This window comes from Pholcus phalangioides, unplaced genomic scaffold, assembly GCF_987345545.1.
Source record: "Pholcus phalangioides strain wild (caught in Gottingen) unplaced genomic scaffold, Ppha-v1.0 ptg000016l_1, whole genome shotgun sequence".
In the NCBI taxonomy this organism is placed as follows: Eukaryota; Metazoa; Arthropoda; class Arachnida; order Araneae; family Pholcidae; genus Pholcus; species Pholcus phalangioides.
Window position 1 is genome coordinate 8,524,785 of NW_028301609.1, and position 24,551 is coordinate 8,549,335.

Sequence of the window (24,551 nt, forward strand, 5' to 3'; positions counted from 1 at the left end):
CCGTTGTAAATAAAGTGTAAATATATAAACGAAATCATTTCATAGATCAACTAAAAGACTAACATGGCTACCAAAGTTGCGCAGTACCAGGTTGGTCTAGTTCTACTTATTGCCGGTCACTGGCAGCAACTCCTTGCCACCGATAAACGTTGAACTTCATTCCGCCCCGGTACTCCGTTCTTCCCCCGGGTTCCCCTATATCGTATAATAAATGTGATAATTTTGTTATTATGCATAATAACCGGTGAATTTGTCTTGGTAAGTTTGTTTAATTTATCACTTTTACCTGCGATTATGCATAAAACTCTAGTGTAATTGGTGAATTTGATAAATATGAAATATATTCCAATGAAGAATCTTTTTCAGACAGAATTTCCAATATATGTAATGAATATACAGTGATACCTCGATCTTCGTCGGTAATCCGTTCGAAAACAATCGGCGAAACCGACGAAAACCGAGGCAATTAATTCCCTGCGAATCAATGTAAATCCAATTAATTCGTTCTGGACACTCCAGAATAATACGAAAAACACATTTTATAGAGAAAATATAGGTTTAGTACTAAAAATATTAAGAAATTATTATTTTTTAATATTTTAAAAATGAATATCAAAGCCTATTGTAAAGAATAAATGAAAATTTAACATGGAATTCACATTTTTTTTGTACCTTTCTGAAGATTCTTGTAGACGTATGGAAGACAGCGAGAGGGGAGGGAGGTGCAGATATTATAGTTTGGAAGAGGGAATGCCCCTTTATAAGAACTTAAGGTATCAAGGCACTATCTAGGGTCACTTCCTGGGGCACTATCCGAGTTCACTTGAATTCGGAGAGTAATTTTTCGGCCCCAGACTTGTCTAAACTCGCACCTGCACCGTGCCCAGTAACACTGCGCATGCCAGTGAACCTTTCGAATTAGCCTCTTCTGGCCTTAACGTAAGTACACTAGCACTCGTGCGAGACCTTTTTCTTAATAAGATCGGCATGCAACGGTTTGGCCTTTTCATATATGATGACATCCAATTGCAACAGAATTGCCATCTTACTTTTTTTTGATTGATCCAGTAATAACTGTTCCACACCTTCAATTGCTTGTGATCTTTATTTCGTTGGCACATTCGAACCTTTCTCTATATTAGCCTTCTTTATAGCTTCCTTTTCCGCCACAATGGAACATATCGTGGATGGCGACATCCCATACATGCTTCCGATTGCAGCAATCTTGATGCCACTCCCCGTATTTATCAGTGATGTCCTTCTTGAACTCTTGTTCTTCTTCTTCGAAGGGATGCTGGCTTTGGAAATTTTTCTTTGGTTATATGGAATTGTTTGGTTAGACGCGCAAGGTGATGCTCACACAACGAGAAACAACACCCCACTGACCAGTGAGGTCAAGTGGGCAGCACATCGATGAAATCCGAGGCAACCGACGAAAAGCGAGACAAAATTTCCGCGGAAAAAATCGACGAAAACCGAAACCGGAGTCAACGCAAACCGAAGCATTACTCAAGTCAGACCCGCTATAACTATAACAAATTCTACGATCGCACCACGATTTATAATTATACAATACACGTAAGGATTAAAATGTATAATATATCATATATCCTCATTTATCATGTTTGCCAATGACGCGAAGCTTGTGTATTATGCATAACCATCGGTAAGTGACGATTTTTAATTTTAAATTTACCAACGACACTTGGGTAATATATAACTTTGCATAATCGCCGGTAAAAGTAATTAATTTAGGGAAATTTATCAAATTTACCTACGGCACTTGGGTACTATGAATAATCTCCGATAAAAGTGGTGACGTTAGGGAAATTTACAAAAGTTACCAAAATGTTTACCATAATTACCGGTTATTATGTGTCATTACTGTATTTACCATATTTACCGTAACATATGTACAGCTATTCAAAAAAGAAATTAAAAAAAAATACATTGAGTAGAAAGTTTTTAGCGAAAACAATGCCATATTTTTCTTGATATTAACGAGATAATTATGGCGTATTAAATATTTTAAGTAAGGTATTATGTTCCAGTTGAAGTACATTTTTACTCTACACACATACAGAATAGGCATTCTCAATCATTAGTGTGAAAGAGAGTGGCTGAGAAGTAAAAAACAACATTCCATTAGCTTTCACGTTTATGAAAGAGCCACGAATAGAAATTGATCGGCAACAGCCATTTCAGGTAATTACCAACCATTAGTAAAGATGATGTCTTATTTCCTTCTCTCTTCGTGGTATAATAACTCAGTAAATCTTCCTCATAAAATTTCAGAATAACTTTATTTACAACACAGTTTTTTTTTCCACATTTATTCCTACTTTCATATTAAAAAATCTTTTAAGTGAATATCATTCTTTTTGTTTCGAGAGATATTTATTATTATTTATCCTAAATGAAATGTTTCGCACTGAATTTTCAATTAGATTATAATATTTTTGTTTATTTAAAAAAGGAAGAAAACATTCCTTTTGAGAGATATCCAACGTGAGAAAAGACGAAATATTTTGTTACCGGTCGGAATCCAAATTTTTGACACTTATCTGATCCTGAAATCCCTTCTGATAATTTCAGCAACTGTATGTATGTATAGGTTATTAATTATTTCTTAATCAAAAAAAATTCTGCATAAAGTAAGAAAAAATTACTTTTATTTTTAAATATTTTAATTAAAATCTTCAGGAAATCGCTTGTGGATACACAATATTTTTTGTTTTTCCATTTGGTGTGTAGATGCACAAATTTTTAGTATTACCAACACGCGAACAGGTGACGAAAAGCTGTCCGTGTGAAAAACAGGGCTCAAGTAGGTTGATACTTGACACTGCTAACGACTGGCCTTGCGCTTTGTTTATTTTCATTTCAAAAGCTAAACGAATCGACAACTGTAATCGCTTGGAAGTGAATGGCATTTCTTCAGTGATAATTAGGATACGTGGAATGTGAAGACGTCTTCTCCTTTGGCACATCCATTTAGGTAGCTTCAATGATTTAATTGTGCAATTTCTTAACGTAGAGTTTACTTTACCCAACACCACGCACGCAGAGTCTGGTGCCATTGCAGAGTCTCGGTGTCTCCAAATTTCTTAAATTCATTATAGATGCTTCGACTTTGAGGGTCAAGTTGTGTGGTGGCACACACGGAATATCCAAAGAGTTCAGTAATTCTGCAGGATACAGAATTGTCTGCGCTGTGTCTGAGGCAGTGTCAACCGATTTGTGAGATGTGGTCTCACGGAATAATTTTTAGGGTTTTTCGTTGATCATGTTCACACTGTCCGTTTTCGGTGCCAGAATCGCTCTCTCACAAAGCCACTCATGGTTTCGGTGATTTTGTTGAATGTTTGGGAAGAATTTGTCCGCAAGTTCTTGAACTGAGTTTAACAATTGGCAAAATTCATTTGGGAACGTAATCAGTCCAGTGCTTGGGTCTCTACGGGAATTCTTCCATTACCAAGTTTGATCAACTGATGTGAAAATGATAGCAGTACCGAGTCATTTTGCAGTTGCACTCGCTTGTTGGTGGATAATGATAATTTTTAAACTTCGTGCCAGAGTGTTGATGATTTGAGGCAAGCATTGAGTTCATCAGCGGGCGTTGAACATTTTTATTCTCAGTTTTGTCGTCGTAGTTGTTGTTCTCTGTTTTGAGTGACGTCATACTTCCAGCTTGTACAGCGAATATTACTCAAAAGCCTTTTAAGCATTTTTTAAATTGAAACTGTACCTCTACGATGGGCGGTTGATGAAATAAAGGCCGCATTAGCACTTACAGGTCACCCTTTATATAGGCTAGACATAATACCCGACAAACCAGTCACGGCCCAGGCTCTGTGCCTCCAGGGATATAAGCCTTTTACCCTTGCGGGTTGGGTCGCGCTGGGGAGAAGCCATAATACCCGGCACTTCCCGGGTTTTCTTCAATTACTGGGAGGATTGGAAAAGTGACAAACCATTATAAAGGAATAAACTGTTATAATGGCGGCATTAAAGATGTGCCAAACCATTGTAAAGGCATATACACGTGTGAAACGAATTGTTGGGAACCACGGTAACCAAAGTAAACGTTCCGAAAGTGATTGTTGAGGACTCTAAATCATTGTTGCCCGACAGTTTTTCGTCCATTTCCGGCATTTGCCTAGCTCTGACGAACTTTTAAAGTCGCCTGAGGTTCTGTCCCGGTCCTGTTTGGTATACATGCCAAATTTGACGACGATCGATCTAAAATTGTAGATTTGTATAAAGCACAGACATACATACAGACACATACTTTCACATTTATATATAAGATGTAAAATTGTATGAAGGGTTGCTAGCCGATTACAAGATTCAGTTGTTTGACTAACATGTTCGCACAGTGAAAGGAATACAAGGTTGAATTATATTCCCGAATCTCATTTGACGTCATGTACAAAATTCGATTTTATTTGAATTTTAACGTTGTGCAATTGTATTAAATAATTCACTTTTTATTCCTTGCACAAAGTTTCTTAGTACACACATTATATTATTATTCACACATTATATATTACACACATTATACACATTATATATTACACACATTATACACATTATATATTACACACATTATACACATTATATATTACACACATTATACACATTATATATTACACACATTATACACATTATATATTACACACATTATACACATTATATATTACACACATTATACACATTATATATTACACACATTATACACATTATATATTAGAGAATACGTATTTTCTCTTATATATACATATATTTTTAATGGAATTAGGACTACAAAATTTCGAAGTTGAAATCATAAGCCTATAAAATAATTAGAAACGTGTTTTAAATGTATAAAACTGTATTTAGATCATAGTGTTTACGATAATAAAAAAAGTAAGTAACATATTTGCTTGAGAGATGTCCATCGTGATGAAGAAATAAGACAAAATATTTTTATTACCTGTCGTAATATCTTCAAATTTTTGACATTAACATGATTTTGGTACTCCCCCCTCAGATTATTTCAACGACTGTTATTCCGCAAACTTGGTATTTTCAGTCAAAGATATATTTCCGAATTATTAATTGTTCCCTAGGAAAAAATCTTCTTAAATGGCAATAATAATCTCGAACAGTTTTTACGCAACATTTTTGCGTGTAAAATTCTATGTACGGCTGTAATCAATTTCATTATCAAGTTTGAATAAAATGTCTGCATCATGAAGAAATAAAGTTGAAATATATTCACAAATCTATTTGAAGATTTTTCACTTCACGTCAATTTGCTTCTATTTGATGTTTAGTACTGTGTAATTTTATTAAATAATTTGAATTGTATTAATTGTAGTATAAAATTTGTTACTACACACATTTTGAAATTCATAATATATGCTTATCTCTCCTGTTATTTATGTATTTTTCTCTAACAAAATCGGATTACGAAATTTTTAAATTCAAATCCCAAACGAAACAAACAGAAACAAAACATAAAACAATAGCAAACGGGCTTAAAATTATAAAACTATAAGATTTTATAAAATTGAGATATTATTTGTTTCTTTGAAACAAACGAAACGGATTAATTTTAAAATATATTCAATTTTTATCATATCATGTCTAACATGCGCTACATTTCTATGTTTAAATATTTATTATACGTGATGACACAATATGATAATACAAAATATTCAAATTTTACGAACGATAAAAATGCAAAACATGTGGAATAGGGAATAATAATAGATATCAAGTTATAAATAAAGCAAATCACATACAGAAATCTTGGTTCGTAAAACAATGTAGAATGGAAAAATAAATTATTTATATAAAGAATGTTTAATGTTCACGTTCATTATATTTGTGATATTTATTACATTAGGATGTATTTCTTTACAGTTTGTTTCTATAATTTTGCCTGAAAAGCTTGTATATAATTTTTTTTTTCATACATAACAAACCCTACATAAAAAATTGTTTATTCATTCTAATGTTGATAAAGTTTAAGTATGGAATTTTGTATCGATGTAACATTAAGAAAAACTTTCATACATCCCTCAATAAAAAAAATTGTGTGTTAGTGAAACTTTCGCTACACTCTATTGTGCCGATAGCAATTTATCTCGTGACAATAGAATGAAACCTAACTGAGATATCAGTGATTGAAACTCTTGATTTCTATAAATTATTACCGGCTAAAATAACTGCATCCCACAACTTCAGGACTCGAGAAGAAACAAACGTAAAATATTTCAATCACCAATATCTCGGTGACGTTTCTTTAAACTGTATAGAGTTAAACTAATTTTTTAAACTAATAGTTTAAACTAATAGAGTAAATTTCTTTCGGCATAGATTACAGGTTTTACTAGTAAACATTTTTGTGATTAAGGGATGTTTAAAATTTTGATAATCCCGCCTGGTAATCACGTTTTGCAAATTTAACAATTAAAACTAATTTCCCATTTTATTTCCGAATAATTTTCGATATTTCATTCTAATCTCGAAATTAACCTGTTTTATTGCTTTCCGACAATTTTGATGAAGCACTCTGTGTATATTTATCAATTTTGTTTCTCTTGGAATTTCTCGGAAATAAAACTTTCATATAATTCAGTATTAAAAACATATTTCAGCAATTTAATCTCGCAGAATTCAATCAAAAAAAATAAAAATAAATGCAGAATAGAATTCCTAAAATCCCATCGAAAATGCCAACATGAGTAGACAGCGAAATAAGAAATCAAATTAATAATTAATTATCATCCAATGTCAAAAAACAAAACCTCCAAGACTTAATAATAAGGTCAAACAGTAAATACCGCATTTGCCAAAAATACGCAGTTTTTTCCCCACAAAAAATGCTAATTAAAGAAAAAAAAATCATAATTTTTTTCCCCTATTTAACTAATGAAGTTGGAAATAGATGAGTGGTTATCAAATTTTCCAATTTTGTTTTTAATAAGAACAACAACAACAACAAAAAATCATACCATGGCACATCATGACTTTAATGCAACCACTAATCATCGAAAACATTCTCCATGTACTTAATGATCATTTTCAACGATATCAAGTTAATTTTTTTCAGAATTTTTTCTTTATAATTTTGTTTGAGTGAAAGAAAAAATATTTCGTAATAATAAAAATAATAATTTTATATTCATAAAAACAATATGTTGACAAAAAAAAAAAAAACCTTTATTTTCTGTTGTCTTCTATTTTCACAAAAATAAGCACTTTATTGATAAAATAAGAAGAAATCACATACATGTTTGAAGAAAATTTACTTTCTCAGAAAGAAATGAGCTCATTTCTTGGTTCATTAATTTTTTGATCATTGCGATTTATTTTTCAGGGTCTTGATAATTTCATTGTTTAGAGGAGAAAAATATTGAATTAATAATAAAGATGTTACATTTTAAGGATGATTATCAGAATATTAATTAAAATGTTAGTCGTAACAAAACGTAAAACTTGGTTATAACGACGTCAAAGATTCCTTGAAATTTTTCGTCGCAACCGATATCGACGTTTCCAAGACCTTTATTGGCGTAAATAAAATCACATGCAATCAAATACTGTGCATGAATTTGTTATTTCGATCATATTTGATCGGGAAAAAGGCGGGAAATCGGAATCGTAAATACGAGACATTGCAAATTTAAAAAAAAAAGAAAAATGTTGTCAATTGTTGGCAAAATTGAAGAATATTGCTGAAAATAATCCTTGTGCCAGAAATACAGTGCTATACTACATATTCAATGGTTTGAAATGGTGTTTCATGAAAGAAGGAAAGTAAGTTTTTGGCAAATATGCGAGAAGAATATGCATAGTTCTATCTCTTGTAATACAGATTTTAAATTATGCAAATTATCTCTGTCTGCGATTTTAATGAAATTTAAGAATTAAAGTGAGTTGTTTTTTTTTTAAACTAGGGGAATACACCATTTTTTCAAACAAATGCCAAAAATTTATATTACGAGAAAATATCACGATGAACTGATAAGCGTCATGTCATTAAGGAGAAATGTAAACTTTACGAATGCGCCAGCAACTGTAAATTTTAAAAATGAGTTTTTTTAATCACACCATCTGCATTCTACGGGACTCTGACTTGCATATTCAGAGTGATTTGGTACGTGGAGAGCCCTCTGTTGATTAGAATTTGAACTTATTTCTGTAGAAAAATCTATTCCCAAAATCCTTTCGTCAGAATGACTTTTTTGCACAAATCACATTCAAACATACAAATTCTTTCGATTTTTAGGAACTTTTAACGTGTTTACGAATTTATGTGACACCCTGTACTTTTCGACAAAACATGTCTTGAGAACGTTAGCCTGGTTGCAACGACACTATCAAGCTATTATGAGAATCTTTTCGAAATCCTCGATGTTGTTACCCGAATTTGACTATATGTTACGGTAAATGTGATAAAATCGGTTGGTATACATAATTACCAGTTATTATGCATATTTACCAATCGTCTTGGTAAGTTCTGTAAATATATCACTTTTACACACACACGCGCGCGCGTCGTTGGTAAATTTAATACCAAAACAAAAAACAGTATTTTTATCGGCAATTAAGCATAATAACCACAAGTGACGTTTGTATATTTGATAAATACTTGAAATTTATCGCCTTCATCTGTGATTATGCATAATACCCTAGTGTAATTGTTGAATTTGTAAATATGAAATATATTCCAATTGAGTCTAGTATGTTTAATGAATATAGTCGGATCCCGATATAATGATAACAAATTTTACGATCGTACCTCGATATAATGATACAATACATTTGTGTGTGTGTGTGATTTGTCATGCATTGTATTATATATTATATAGTATGGGTTTATCATGTTTACCAACCCCGCGACGCTTGGGTATTATGTAGAATCGCCTTTAAAATCAATAAATTTAGGGAAATTTATCAAACTTGGTAAAATGATCGGCGATTATGCATAATAACCGATTATTATGTATGCTAATGACATTTATCACATTTACCGTAACATATATATACAGTTTTGTACGAGGAAAGACTAACACGGGTTTGTCGTGGAATATTAGACAATCCACTGAAATACCATGAAAGCTTTTCTGTTGGAAACTCGGGCTACTCGGCACAAATCGAACGTGACTATCGATCGTGTCCTGATTCAGCAAATGTAAATGGAGATAATCTGGATGTGAGTTACGACGACCAGAACAGGATTTAGAGAAGCCACGCAGGATGAAGTAGGTAACGAGCCCCGAACGAACATTTTAAAAATCTTTTCCGGTAAACGGCAGCTCATCTCTGCGAGAGGTTGGAAATGGTTTTACTAATTAAGGTCGAATATATTTGGATGAGAGAAAGAGAGGGAAGTCATTTGCGAAGAGTGGGTGGCGTGCTTTCAAGTGATGAGTCTATTTATTCATTCCACTTATGCATTCGCGATTCGTATAAATTCATGTACGGCCGTAAATCGAGAAGTGAGACATTAATTCTTATCTTCAACATGGGCAAGTGCATCTCTTACCCAGTTTTCAACGTAATCATTTGAAATGAAAGAAGAGGTAATTAACAGTTCATTCATGCTAATTGGTAAAATGGCCATCTGTTAATAGCTTCTTTTTTGTTTAGTCGGATGTTAAGGTATCAGACTACGTTCGAAGGCACTTTTCTACAAAATTGTAATGGAGATAACATTAATTAAATTTTTTTGTTAGTAAGTGTCCCAAATGGTGTCAAATTTTAAACAAAATTCGTATATAAAAAGATTTTTAACAGCTGACCGATGCGAAGGTAAATTTAGAAAAGAAAGAAAACTCAACTGTCCTTACGGGGAATCGAACCCACGTCCCCTCACTTTCCGGACGGGTGCCATAGACCACTAGACTAATACCAATACAATGCCGCAGCAGGCAAAATGTCCAACGAGTTTGCTGAGAAAAGATGCCCATAACAAATATGGATGTTATATATTTCTAAAATACAGAAGTCCAATTAAAAATGCAATTACAAAAAGTAAACACTGTATGTACATGATAAAATATCATACAATGTCCATAAAAAATATTTATGGTCAAATAATATGCTAGAAATGCAACGAGCATCTCAATTATTCCTTAGAGCTCGTCCGCAATGAACGGGACCGTAGATGGACGGTCAGACCTAATTCAGGCTGAAGCTCACAATTGCTGACACTGCCATCAGAGATGGTGACTTAGGGAACATTCAATCAAGTATTACGTCGGCATCGGGGAGGGGGGTTCCGATTTGCTTACTTTTGATGATAGGGGGGAAGGGGGTGTGAGTTTGAAGGTTGCTTATGTCATCACATCAACCACCCTTTTTGAAGATATGAAATATTCTAAGCTGATGATGAAATTTTGCTGGAACTGGAGAATCCGCGAGACACCCAGGCTCTGGCGCAAGAAGCAACGTAAGCACTTCGGCCCCTCGTGAGGGGGGGGGGGGAACGAGGGCATCTCCGGTAAAACCAAAATTTATTGACATGTCAAAGATTATATATAGTGCAAGAAAATCAAAAATTATGTAAATCGAAGAATAAAATTAATCAAGTTAAAATCAAAGTGCAACGGGCACGGATAATAAATTATCTTAGAAAATTGTATAAAATCATATCGCAAAAAGGCGCAGTCAGAAATTTGATTGATCAAGGATTGTATGACAAAAGGGCAGAGCACGAAATTTTGCTGATAACGGGGGGGGGGGGCTAGGGGGGGGGGAGTCAGTGTTTTGCAGTGTTTTGATGACAAGGAACGGGAAGGGGTGAAAAATGGCTAAAAATCTGCTGATGTAATAATTGACTGGCCCCTTATCCAGGGATGGTATCAAATTCAGAAGACGTGGGTTCGATTCCTCTTAAGGGCAGTTGAATATTCTCCCTTTCCCAAATATATCTTCGCATCAACCAGCTGTTAAAAACTTTCGTATGGATAGCGGAGAGTTACATCATTCTCGGAAAATTCATGTGATGTTCGAAACATTATTGCGGAAAATTCTATGAATGAAATGTTTTGTTATTCTCACAGTACATCCAGATAACGATGGCGCAGGTTACCAATCAAAAGTTGAACGATTGTATGGTATGCTCATAAGAGTTACACTCCAATCTGTTAAATGTAGGTGTGAATTATTTTTCAAACTTCATTCTAAATTTCGTCGATAAAGCACTGTAATTCGACAAATATATGTGATAGACCTTAGATATGCATTCATAACCTTTCAAATATAAAGCTGAATATCATATGAAAATTGCGTAATGATATAATGAATATATTTTTAGAAATCATGTTTCAAACTCAAGTAAAATGTCAAAAATAGCATTCTTCGTAAAACACGTTTGCAGTTTTATTCACGTATTACTTGTATGTAAAAACGCAACACTAAAGTGTCCGTAACATTGATTCTAAGCGACGTATAAGCGAAACAAATCCTGTTTTGGATTCATTATTTACAGAAAGAATAAAATGAGGAAAAAAAAGTATTTTCTTTTCCAAACTGACGTTTTCAACGTAGTCGGATACCTTAGAAATATTACATTATAGTTTTGAAATTTCCGAGATTGTTTGTTTCTTTTCATTTCTATTCTTACATAAATAATAATATAAATAATATAACTAATAAATATATATTATCAAGGAAACATTTTATTTTCTGGATATTATGCTGAGATGAACGTGGAAAGAAAAGTCATCTTGTCTCCGCCGGGACACGAGAGAACCCAGGCGGAGACAAGATGACTTTTCTTTCCGAGTTCACTACACAGTTCATAATATCCAGAAAATAAAATGTTTCCTTGATATCTTTGGGCTGAGAAAAAGCTATCTATTGCTCTAATAAATATTATGATAAAAAACTTACGATAATGAAATAAATTTGAATAAAACCACAATTTGATTCGATATTGAACTTGGTGTCAATTCAACAATTTTTTTTTGGCAAATTATCAGGAACTGGGAACAAAACGAGCTGATTCCATTATCAGCTCTGGTAAAATTCCGCGGGGGTTTCAGTACAGTAACTGCAAATATTCATCCCTTACTAGTTGGTGCGAAGTGCCTAGTATTGAGCTCTCGTCTTCTTCGTCTTGGTTTGGTAGAGATATTGATTAGTCATTGGCAAAATGATTGCTTAAAAACAACCATCGTTGATTTTTTTTAAATGATATATTCAACCTTCTTCAAATATGAATAACATTGAATTAAACTATGATTTATATATGCCTTTTTCAATACTTTAAAATAATAAATTCAGTATTTAATCAATGAATCAATCATCTCAATCAATTCAATCAATTTTTAGCTATTGAATATACTTTATTGCAGGCACATACAAAAGTATACAAATAGAACACACAATGAAACAATACACAAATACACACATGAAATTGAGCGCACACTCAAAAATGACATCTAGGTGGCTGCAAGGGACTATTGTCCTTCTAAGGGGTGTACTCCTTATAAAGTATAAGGATTTGTACTCCTTATACAGGGCCTCAAAGAAGACGTACAGAGCCGCAAAACCGCATATAAATTAAATTTATTGAAATAATATTACTTTCCAATTATACAAATTGAAAACTGAGCTCTTGGTGATTCAAACAATAGCAAAGAAAAAAAATCATTGGGTTGCAAATTTCAAGGTGAGAAGAAAAGAAAGAAACGCAAGCGAAACATTTTAACAAACTAGCGAAATCACAGCCACACCTGCTCCGATCTCCCCCTTGAAAAGTCTCGCCCCAGAGAGTAACATGTCTACAACAATACAATTTGGTGTCAGATGGCTACACATAACAAGCATTAACACAGAAACAAACTTCAAGTCAGGTTCACTACACATACACACATTCCAACATGTACCGATTCGTTAGAAGTTCCGCAGAGGAATACGGACGAGGTGCATGTCTGGTTCAGCAGCAGCAGTAGCCACACATGCTGTATAACAAAGAGTTGTCATTAATTTGAGCATTTGCCAGCAAATTCAAAATATAAAATGCAAAGAATATGACCTTACCTAATACGCAAAGGAAATTCTGCATCTTCCTCTTCAAACTGGCTTAAGTAATGGACGTTTAAAGAACCCTTTTCACGTTTGCGAAGCTATATATATATATACATATACACACATTTAAGGGTTGACCAAGTTCGACTGCATTATTATAATCATTTCTGAAATTAACGAGTAAATTATTACATACTTTTCACCCACCGTGTTTGAAATGACATGATTTCCCCTCGATAATAAAATGCTCGTTCATTAATTAAAGACAGTCTGTATAATAATAGAAGCTTAATCACGGAATGTTTTCCTGCGCTGACAAGTTTACTTGGACAAGAAACTGTTGTAAGATAACTTTCGTCAATGTTCTGCTTTACTTGTTATGGTGAGTGAGATAATAAAATACTAAAGAAAACAAAAGAAAAAAAAAATGAAAAGGCTTGGAAGGTAGAATAAGGGAGAAAACGCAACATCAATTTGTCTTCTTGGCTAGCCACAGTATTTTATGCAAATGATCGAATTATGCAGATGTTTCAGCTATTTTCCCAAGAGACTAAGGAAAAAAGACCCATCTAGAGAGGGAAAAAACAGTATAAAAGCATAACCGAGCTGATATGTTTTAACGTCCTAAAGCCCCTTTTTTCCCTCGTTGCATGAGGAACATCAACTGAATGGCTGTGTTTTAGAAAGAGACAGAGAGAGAGAGGACATAAATGGAAGCTGAATACGAATAAGAAAAATAACCTGGAAAAAAAAAAATTATGGAAATTCGGAATAAAGGCATTTAAATATTTTTTTGTGAGGTATATTTGCGTGGTATAGGTTATCTTCTATTAAATAATGGAGTCTACAAGACACTTGTCATCAAAATAAATTGATTTACCGGTCCCCCTGAACAACATAATCTATCATTTTGAAGTGATTCTAAGGTAGGTATAAATTTCAGTTTCTTTTTTTTTTTAAAATGATGTCCTATGTCCAAACATCATTGGATGATTTACCAAGATCGAGAACATTCTGTCAAGGAAACGTTTTTTCGTTAAAAAGCTTCAAATCATAATTCTAAAATGTTCCTCTTAGAAAAGACTCGAGAAAGATTTTCTGTTATAAATCAAAGTTGAAACTTCCCGTAGATATTGTAACTGATAAGATATAGCACTGGATAACAATCAAATTGCGTCCGACATGAAAATATACATTTCGTAATAATTATAGTCGGCAGCATGCGAATACTAATGATAATAATTTACTGGCTCTTGTTTTTGAGATATTATCATGTAAAGTGTGAAAGAACAACGAAAGTGCGTCCAACATAAAAATGAGTGGTCCTGAATGATTTTGATCCGCTTAGCACGAATATTTCTATCGGTCTTTTTATTGAAAATATCACCATACAAACTGTTGAAAAAGCATACTAGAAGCGATTGTTATTGAAAGTCCACAATTCCGAATGCTTTTTGACATTCTGAACACGAATGTCTCCATTAAAAAGTTCTATCGGCCTTTTAATCGGAGATATTACCATGTTAAAATGTAGCTACTTGTGTCCATGTTAATGAACTGTAGTGTTACAACATATTTGTGTTTCCATGCATTTTTCGTTTTCTCTCTAATGTAAACTGAAGAGCCAAAAAAACTGGTACAGGCATGCGTATGCAAATAAAGAGATATGGGACCAATTAGAGTACCGCGCTGCGGTCGGCAACGTCTATATAACACAACAAGTGTCTGGTATAGTTTTTAGATCGGTTACTGCTGCTACAATGGCAGGTTATGGAGATTTAAGTGAGTTTGAACGTGGTGTTATAGTCGGCGCACGAGAGATGGGACATAGCATCTCCGAGGTAGCGATGAAATTTGGATTTTCACGTACGACCATTTCACGAGTGTACCGTGAATATCGGGAATCCGGTAAAAAATTAAATCTACGACATCGCTGCAACCGGAAAAAGATCATGCAAGAACGGGACTGACGAGAATCATTAAACGTGACAAACGTGCAACCCTTCCGCAAATTGCCGCAGATTTCAATGCTGGGCCATTAACAAGTGTCAGCGTGCGAACCCTTCAACGAAACATAATCGATATGGGCTTTCGGAGCCGAAGATGACTGGGCACGACACAAAGCTTTACGCTTCGCCTGGGCCCGACAACACCGACATTGGACTGTTGAGGACTGGAAACACGTTGCCTGGTCTGACGAGTCTCGGTTCCAATTGCTTCGAGCTGATGGACGTGTACGGGTATGGAGAGAACCTCATGAATCCATGGACCCTACATGCCAACAGGGGGCTGTTCAAGCTGGTGGAGCCTCTGTGATGGTATGGGGCGTGTGCAGTTGGCGTGATATGGGACCCCTGATACGTCTAGATAGGACTCTGACAGGTGACAGGTACGTAAGCATCCTGTCTGATCACCTGCATCCATTCATGTCCATTGTGCATTCCGACAGACTTGGACAATGTCAGCAGGACAATGCGACACCCCGCACGTCCAGAATTGCTAAAGTGGCTCCAGGAACACTCTTCTGACTTTAGACACTTTCCCTGGCCACCAAAATCCCTAGACATGAACATTATTGAGCATATCTGGGATGCCTTGCAACGTGCTGTTCAGAAGAGATCTCCACCCCCTCTTACTCCTACGGATTTATGGACAGCCCTGCAGGATTCATGGTGTCAATTACTTCCAGCACTACTTCAGACATTAGTCGAGTCCATGCCACGTCGTGTTGCGGCACTTCTGTGTGCTCGCGGGGGCTCTACAGGATATTGGGCAAGTTGTCGAGTTTTTTTGGCTCTTCAGTGTATTTTGTGATGTGTTTTTATGTATATTAATATTTTGCCACTATGTTTCCGAAGTTTCTATGTATACATGTTTGTGTTTTGCATATTTATTATTTTTTCTATTCTGTTTCAATGCATTTGTATCGTACTACTATATATTCATTAAATGTGCAACTACAAAAATGGAGCTATTGCCGCTTTTTTTTGTGGTCAGATTCGCGTTCAGCACACCGAATTACATAGAAATTGACTTTTTATTCAGGACGCAGAAAAATTTTCAAAATTTGTTGTCTAGCGTAATCAACAGGATAGCGAAAACAAATGGAAATATTTTCTGGAAATGGTAAATATTAAATTTAAAATATAGTAAAATACATTCCAAATAATAAAATAATAACTGTGAAATTATAGGGTGGGGATTAGAATCGTCTAAAGAGTTTGCCGATGTCGATTGATTGTGAAATATTTAGAGACAACTTCGGAATCCTGTACGTTGTTTTCTTTGTATAATTACTCTTATTGCAAAGAAACAAATTAGAGAAGATGAGTAAGTCTGAAAACAGTAAAAGGCCGATAGCAAAGCAACGAGGGGAGAAGAGATCGATGCAGTGAAATCATACACGTGAATCCCAATGCGACTGCGTGCGTATAGTTACGCTCACCGCAGCAGGGCGCGAACTTCGCGACAAGCGATGAGAGCGGAGCGACCAAGATAATATTTTATACAAATACAACACCACAACAGGCAAAATGCCCAGCGAGGTGGGTTTTGTTTTCGACGGTCTTGTAGCACTTATCGACATGGACATTGAGTTGCAATCAGTGGCGTTTTTCCTAAAAATCATTTTTGGGATCAAAAAATCACAAACATCGTATCAGATTCATTCTCGACAAACTTTGGGACGAGGTGGCAGAGGAATTAAACTCAACAAGTAATTAATATTTCCAAATATACTTTCTGGAACTTCGTTTTACTATGTGTGTTGTTGCAGTAATAACGTTGAAATATGACACTCGTTATAGTATGAAAATTTACAGCATTTTGTATTTATAAAGCTTCTACATAAACTTATCTTTTATTTTGACATAAAAACATTTTCCCTAACAAAATTGTTACTTGTTTTAGCAATTTCTGTTGACTATAATTGGTAACTGTACTTCACCTTGTCGATTTTTTGATTGTGATTAGAAAATTCACACATGCCTTTGACAGAATTTTTGTCTGCAGTTAGGAACTTGCATTTAAAAAAATATTTGCGGTGATTGGCAACGTAGCTCTTGAAACTTGATATGTTTTTGCGATAGCTGCCAATATTCAGTGGAGATTCCGAATTCACGTACTTTCATGAAACATGCATAGTCATTTCTTATCGTGTTGCGTGTATATTGATACTTTTCTGGAGGAATACTTTTCAAGGACCAGATGGAACCACTCGGCTGACCACATTTGGCCCACGGGCCGGAGCATGTGCACCTCAAATGTGAAGAGTCTTTTAAATATAGAAAATTTATCTTCTATTTAATTTTTTGGGAACATTTTGAATTTGTCACCTTCTCAATCTAATATGCGATGTGATATTAACTTTCTTAGATTACTTACTGAAGCCTCTGATGCAAGATTATATTCACACGTACTATATATAGAACGATGTGTTGCCACGAGAAAATACTTTGGTGTTATTTTCATGGATCTGTTCTGGACGGACATAGGTCCCTTGGGAGATCATCAGTTTGTGTGTAGTGTATATGTTGTGTTGTTTCTGTTATGTCATTGTATTTAATTATTCATACAAATAAATATGCCTTTTCTTTCTCTCTCTCTCTCTCTCTCTCTCAAAAAAAAAGAGCTTAACCTCAAAAAAAATACACCCTTGAGATGACTTTGCATACACTTTCTCAATCTAAATGTTTCTCGAAAATTCACTTGTGGAAAAGAAATACTTTTATGTTTGTTATCATAGTTTTTCTTATCAATCCATTTCGAAACGTCAGAATTTAATTTAATTTCACATTGACTATAAAGAGATTTTGGTCTAAAAAATAGTTTCTTTCAAAGCAGAAAAAGAACTTTGAAAATAAGGATTTTTGAAAGATTAGCTGTGATAACATTTTTCTTTCATATTGTGATTATAATTCTGTACAATTTCCATCATTTTTCTTAAGTATTCGCAACATGTTATTCAAATAAGGAACGTGCTTGGAAAAACGGCCGATACACGCACCACAAATCCGAAAATAATCGAGTAAATATCTCTCCAAAATATAATCTGAAGTGACGTCTAATCTTTTAACATCAATCTAATATCTAAAAGAAAAGGAAAAAAAAAGTTAATTCTCCTTCCATCTTTAATCTTCGCATCAACATTAATAAATACGAAGATTAACAAATTGCAGGCAAAAGGGAGGAGGAGGTCAAAAATAAAGTAAGAATAACGTTTCCTACGAGAAATTAAATGACATTAATCATCTAAAGAGTCTTTTACGTATAGAAAAGTTCTCTTTTCCACGAATTTTTTGGAAGGGGGAGATGTGGTATTATTACTCTTGCTTTTCGATGCTACTTAGCGAAGCCTCTAATGCAAGAGATTAACGTCAAAAGCAATACACTCTTGGGAACCCCCTGATTGCTTAGAAAATAGCTTCGCTTGCAAGATCGAGAGAGAGGTTTCGTCGAAAACAAGATTTAAAAAGGGAAAAATATATATATATACATGTAATGATGATGATAATAATAGTAATAATGATAACAACAAGTAGAGTATCGAGTAATCTCTTTAAGAAACAAGATGTCAAAGTATCAAGAGCCAATGGAACGCTGTGGTTAATTTCCTTCGTGGGGGGGTATTTATTAACTGGAACGTTTTATTAAAGATATTGCGAGTGTCTCCTTTTCTGTGTGGAAGCATGGAAATTAACGTTTGATGTTATTGGTGGTGAATTTGATGTGATGTGCAAGATGAAGATGGATCGAAAAACGGAAGATGTGATCTGTGGATGATCGGAGTTTTCTGTTGATTAACGAGTTGTTGGATGGGATAAAGAGTTACTGTACTGTTTCTACGCGAGAAGTTAAATTTTTTCTTTATTTTAAGTCATAATAATGATTCTAATATGCCATTATAATGATAAACTGATTATTTTACGGCATAACCAGCTGAATACTAGACCGGTCGAGTAAATTGAGTTCTCTTACGAGTTGAATGGTGTCATTATCCCGGATGCAACTAGGGTCACCGATTTGGGAATTCTCATTGACGAGCGACTTAGGTTTTCTGAACATTGTTCAGCGGTAGTCAAAAAATCGAATAGAATGCTTGGTCTCATTTTCAAAAAGGTCTCTTCGCATTCTCCTAAAGTCATTCTTCCGCTTTTTCGAGGCTTAGTTCGTCCTGGACTGGAATATTGGACTGGGGGTAATATGGGGGTAATAGCTTACCCCCGGAGGTAGTAAATTGTAGCACAATTGACACTTTTAAAAATACGATAAACATGTTGGGGTGAATCGAGAAGCTCTATCCATCTATCCATATTTAGAATAAGACAACCATAAGTACAGTCAAACCTCGTTAGTGCGTCATCCGGTTAACACGTCACTCCGCTTAACGGGTCACTTTTTGGAAGTCCCAGTTGTCCTCAGGCAGGAATTGGCACAGCTAGGGCTTACTCCGTTTAACGAGTCACTCCGCTCACTAAGTCATATTTTTGTTTTCCCAAGAGTGACTCATTAACGAGGTTTGATTGTATTCTTTATGGGCGTTGTATGATATTTTATCATGTGTATATATTGTTTATAATTTGTGTTAATTGCATTTTTATTTGGGTTGCTTTGTTTTTGAACAATATGACATACATATTTTTATGGGCATCTTTTTATCAGCCACCTCGTTGGGCATTTTGTCTGTTGTGGCGTTGTATTTGTATTATAATATTCACACATATAAACATAAAATGTCCCACACTAATACCACACATTAATATTCCCATCAAATTTATGTGAATTTCACTAATGAACACCACATATACCACTCATTAATAAAATTTTCTATAATTCAAATTTAAGTTTTGTGCACGTATAATAATAATAATACCTGCCATCTTTGGATGTTCTTTTTTTTTCTTTATTCCTTCGTCGTATTAGACTCATGCTTGAACACGTGGGCAGTTTATACATTTCTGTACAGACTTGTATACATTCTTTCTAACCAATCACGCGAACTCTCTTTTCTCAAACTCATTTCTTCAACTTTGGAGCATCCTTCTTTGTCTCAGCCTCTTCTACATTTGGTTTTTGCGAAATGTAGTCACATGGAACAGCAGCTCCCTTTGGGAGCCGACTAACAGCCGCCCTTAAATTTTAATTTAATTTTTTCATAATTCTGTTGTCTTTATATTATTGAGAAAGTTCGATTATACGAGAACGTGAGCTAGACCAGTGGTTCTCAACCTTTGGACGCCCACGGTTCGGTTGATTTCTTTTTTTCTGGTGGAAAGCCCGGTCGTACACACGACTAATGGGAAATAGATGGGTGAAAATGAAATGGTAAACCGAACCACTCACGGCCCGGTGGTTGGCAAGCACTGAGCTAGACGGTTGGGGGTTGCGTGAATGCCAGTGACGAAAAATTGAAAGAGCCTTTCAACTCCAGCGCACTCGACGGGCTCTATGCCTATTCAGTGGAAAAATTATATGACCCGTAAGCAAATGGCAAGAATGCTTCCCCCAGACCACTTAGATCATCAAGGTGGCCTGGCAGCATCATCTCCGTCTTGCACTAGGCGACACCCGTCCTCATCAAAGTTAAAGACGATCTAGGGCCTGGTGGGGCCTGATGGTGTTTTCATCCTCACATATCGACGACACCCGCTTTTACCTGGGCTACTTGAATTGTCGGTAACGTTTTTCCTTTTTTGTCGTACCCGCTTATTATTTTCCTCAGGCACGAGTAGCTTATTTGGATTTTACATTCCTCCGCTATGTGAAGACTTATTTTTATGTCATTATAATATTGTGATTGGTTTGTTATTTATGTAGTCTCATCATGCTTCACTACCTTGTTTCTGTAATGTCATAAGTTAAGGATCCTGGGTAGAATTTTCGTGTACCATCCCCTCCCTATTTCATCACGGCTTTTTCTGAACGTGAGTTACAAAATTAATCATTAGTTCTGTTTATCTAATCAAAATTAATCAAAATAATTCTGTAGCTTTGCTATCAGAACAGTTGTGCTCAGGGACAAGGACGTACGCAGGGTTGACTTTAGAGGGGGGGCGCTAAGGTTTGGGGGAGGGGGGACGAGGAATTTTCCCAGGGTTTTGAGTTAGCAGCCTTCAACACTAGAAAGACGGGATGGGGTCTGTGTGACCCCATTGCTTTTATTCCGGGAATTTTTTAACATTTTACTATTTTATAGCATGGTATAATATTTTTATGACAAAATAGAGTAATAACACGAAGAATTTTTGTGTGGGTGAATTCATTGATCTATTTATATATTTTTATTATTATTATTTAGTTTTTGAAGCATTCTGTGCAAACGACCTCTATTGATGAGCGTCAGTGTGGAAGAAACTCGAGTCTGGGATCTGTATTTTCTATATCATCGATAGGATTTCAACGTTACATCGCTTCTAGGTTGTGAATATGATCACGAATGTGTGTGCTATATTTTTTTTCGTGGTTGGAAGCCCCTAACGATGATCTTTCCGAAGAGTTTCAACCAAGCTTTTTGAGACTCGGATTTGAAAAAAAAATTCCCATAATTTCAGTGATGTGGAATCAGTATATGCATAAGCAATGGGTTTCTCGTAAAATATTTTGGAATTCGTGACGTCATATTCACGAGCAACGACATGATATTTCTTACACTTTCGTACGCAGCAGTTTCTTCGCCAACGAGAAACGGGATATTATTGAGATCTCTGATATTTATGAAAATCAGTTGACGTTTTGATGTAGTTCTAGGTTTTTTTAATAATAATAATAACAACGTGATCCTCACGTATTCCCAAGGGATCAGCATGATCCGTCCAGGGAATTTGTTTGTGTTAGTAACTATCCATGCCCGAACCGGGATTCGAACCCAGACCTGCACAATGAGAAGCTAGTTCCCTAACAACTCGACTGCCAGGCGGCTGTCGACCATTTTCATTGGTGTCTTCAATGTGGCTTGCATTAATTTTTAGCATTTCATATTTCGCATCAGTTGAGGAATTTGTTGGAGGATAATTTCATTCTGATTCACACATTCATAATCAATACTTCCCAAATGCGTTGCCCGGAGTAGTTTTTATTCTCCTCTCTCAATTCTCATCATCATAACCACTCCTTATGGGTTTGCCAACCTCTGAGAAATTTACTCTTCGGTGAATCTGAGTATTTTTTGGAATTTCTACAACACTCATAAGCACGTGGATATGTCTACTTTGCAGAACAAACAATTCATTGGACAAAATAACAAAGTTACTTGACAAAAAAAACTGAAGCTCCTACTGAGCGGCATCTGCTGATAAGAATGAAGATAAGAAAAAGTCTCACGAATGGGGGATTATACCATATTTAGATGCACAAAAAGACTATCGGAATAATTCCGAACTTGCAAAATCAATTGCAACAATGTTGATAGTATTCTATGGCGAATGTGTTCTAAAATGTATGGGGGGGGGGGGGTCAGTGGGTGACCTCCTTCCGTCTTTCTAGGTATATCCGTTCGTCTCTGCGTTGTTAAGTAAGATAATGCAGAAAGCTTTAGTGTACGTTAAGAACATATGATAATTCAGGAAAAGTCGAGAAATTTTAAAGTATTTTGTTCATTTTACTTGAGATATTGGAGCAGAAAGAGCGTGCAGGGTCACACAGACCCCGTCCATCTCTCTAGTGTTAAAAAACGTTTAAATCAACAGAAATTTATTAAAACATGATACAAAAGGTATTTTCATTCGATATTTTAAGTCTTTCACGATGGGCTTTGAATTGATTTCTTTTTATATTTTTGGTTGGCTTGGAAGAGGTAGCAAGAGCTCCCTGTGCCTACACTGCATTCGCCTCTGGCACTGTACCACCGTAGGAACGCATCACACATCAAATGCTACCTCGGTAGGTGTACGTGCAGATGCTATTTGTGAGAGATGCTATTTGGTCGAGTGAATCAGAATAACGGACTCGCATCGTGAGAGAGAGAGCCTTATTCGAACCCTACCACCGCCACATTAGTGGTCGGCGGAAGTTGATTTTCTGTGGTGTCCAACTTCAAGGCATTAATGCAATCCTATCATCCCGTTATAACGTCTCGCCACAGAGACCAACAGGCCTATTAACGGTACATATTCAAACATCACACTTCATTCAGAATTGGTAATTTAGATGGCAGCAATAAAAACACGCACTACATTATATATGCACTCAGACATTTCAATACACAAATTCCCACTTCCATCCTAACTCAATCGATAGTAAATTTCTCATGGCGATAGACTGGAGTTGTGCTCGGTTAGATAGAAAGGAAGAAAGAAAGAAAGATACTATTAGCGTGTATACTTTTTTGAGAGAAATCTAACAAACCCCCATTGAGACATAAATGCGTCTTCAAGCATAGATACTATGAAGACCATCATGTTCTGCAACGAAAATATCAGAAAATATGGTCTTCCCCAAGCACACAATCTCTTCGACAAGTAGTGGCTCCTATTCATGAGCTAGCCCCCTCAAAGTCACATTTAGTGATGCAAATCAGCCTGCAGTTTTCTCCAAGTAGAACTTAAAGAAAACTTCATGCGCCTGTACGTAAGGCTACAATGCTACATCTAGTTCCATATCGTAAATATTAACACTCGCACGTGTGGTAATTTTCCGAGTTAGGCACGCTTTTGCCGGAGACTTTAGGGGAGAATATTATTCAAAATTCCATAACACGCGTGTGGATGAAAGCAAAAAAAACCATCAGCTCAGTTTTGGTGCCGTGGAAATAAACAAAGTGCAAAATTTTTGCTCGTAATGCGAATCATCGCTCGTTAACCCAATCAACATTTCTTCGAAATTGTTGCTCGTTATGCGAATTACTCGTTAACCGAAGTTTCACTGGTTATTCCTAAACACAGAGTTTTGAAAATAAATATTGAAAATCCGGAAGAAGAGTCAGAATACGAAGAAAAATGCGGAATAATCTTAAGAAAATCAGATAAAATAGTTTCTATTATTACTTTTATGAAGCTGTCGTTTAATTCGTCTATTTTAAACCTGGATATAACAGACGGGGGAAAAATCCAGTAAAATTAACGACTCCGCGCATATATACTGCTACTTATATATAGAGAGAATGAGAAAGAGAGAGACAAAGACTAAATTTAGAATCTCAGTGTCGGTGAAGCCGAGTAATAAATTTTAGGCTTCACGTTAATGGCCTATTCAACGGAGGTATCGGCCGCGGTAGCCTCGAAGAGTTTTCTAATTATCTCCACGTGGATGGAAAGGGCTAAAGAGAAGATGAGACAGAAAAGAAATAAGAACAGAAGTAAGACAAAAAAAAAAAAAAGGAGAAAACGAGGGAAAAACCTTAAATAGCCTTAAGATGTCTCTCCTCGAACAATGAATGTTCGTTCAGGGAGAACTTACAAGGCAATATGCAAAGTGTTCGAAAAGAGAAAAGTTCTATTTTATCCTTTATTTTATATATATATTTTTTTTGTCTTTTCCTATTGCTCGTAAATTTAACAAGTAATTCTTAGTGATTACATGCTTAA